Source organism: Lithobates pipiens, unplaced genomic scaffold (genome assembly GCF_037356315.1).
Source record: "Lithobates pipiens isolate NorthernLeopardFrog02 unplaced genomic scaffold, aLitPip1_a1.2 Scaffold_18, whole genome shotgun sequence".
Classification (NCBI taxonomy): domain Eukaryota; kingdom Metazoa; phylum Chordata; class Amphibia; order Anura; family Ranidae; genus Lithobates; species Lithobates pipiens.
Window position 1 is genome coordinate 57,669,569 of NW_027507758.1, and position 1,658 is coordinate 57,671,226.

The window sequence follows — 1,658 nt, forward strand, 5'->3', positions numbered from 1 at the left end:
TAAGACAACAGTAAAGTAAGCCCAGTTTTTTTATGTATTTGTAAAACATAATGTTACGGCGAGTAAATTGGTACCCAACATGGGGGGGGGGGGGGTGAATTCCATGAGGGGGCACTTCAAAATTGCAAAACTTTTACCCTTAAAAACCTCCATAGACGACGTTTTAAAACATTCTACAGGTTGCATGTTTTGAGTTGCAGAGGAGGTCTAAGGCTAGAATCATTGCTCTTGCTCTAACGATTGTGGCGATGCCTCACATGTGTGGTTTGAACATCATTTTCATATGCGGGTGATACTCACGTATGCATTCGCTTCTGCACACGAGCTTGACGTGATGGGGCACGTTTAAAAAAAAAAAAATCTTATTTATTTTACCTTTTATTTTATTTTTTTACACTGTTCTTTAAAAAAAAAGTGTCACTTTTATTCATATTCAATGTAAACATCCCTTGTTAATAGAAAAAAGCATGACAGGACCTCTTAACTATGAGATCTGGGGTCAAAAAGACCTTCGCCGCTGCCGGCGGCTCCAATAAGCGGCAGAGGCATAAAAGTGATTTCGTGGAGCATCCGCCCGCAACCCTTCAGGCCTGGTATGCATTTTTAAGGGGAACCCTGCGCCAAAATTTAAAAAAAATGTCATGGGGTCCCCCCAAAATCCATACCACACCCTTATCCGAACACACAACCTGGCTGGCCGCAGGAAAAGAGGGGGGGTGAGAGAGCGCCCCTCCTCCTGAACCGTACCAGGCCACATGCCCTCAACATGGGGACCCCCAGATCCTGCCCCCCCATGTGAATTGGTAACAGATACATTTTACCCCTACCATTTCACAAAAAAGTGTCAAAAATGGTAAAAAATACAACAGCTTGGGACAAGTCTTTTATTAAAAAAATATATATATTCTGCGATGCAAATCCACGCCGCCTGCTGGACCGGAAAAGCCACAGGGAAGCCCCCATGGCATCAGATAGGGGGCCGGAATCTGGGTGTCCCCCTTGTTAAAGGGGCTTCCAGATTCCTATAAGATCCCTTTAAGCCCCCCACTCGCATATCTCCACAACCACCGAGCAAGGTTTGTGGGGATAAGGTCCTATTGCCAAGACCCGACAATTCATGCATGAAGCTGCTACCCCTGTATCAACGACTACCTCAAGACCCAGAGCATCAGTCGCTCCTTGAGGCCGCAGTTGGGCCCAACTGCTCGCCTTAATGTCTGAGCCATTGGGGGAAAAGAGTACCGGAGTTGGGTAAGCCTGCGAGGAGTGAAAGCGGTGTGCCTGTAGGGAAAGTGATGCCTGTGGCCATTAAAGGGGATAACACAGTGATTCCATTTAAGGCAAGCGCCAAGCTAATAATATCTCAGCCAAAGAGTGTTCTACCATAACAAATTCAGACATTCCCTCTAATGGATTATCTAAACTGTTTCCAGATATTTTATCTTGTACCGGGAAGTGGAGTGACAGTGATGAGGAGCCAATGAGTGATGTGCAGGAGGATGAAGTTCCCTCTACTACTACCACTAACGTGAACATTAAGCTGACCCTAAGACCCTGCCTCGACTGTCCAAGGTACATCATGGTAAAGAAAGTGGCTGAGGAGTACGGGTACCTATATCCCTATATGCCAGCCCTCAGGAAGAGGAAATATTGGATAA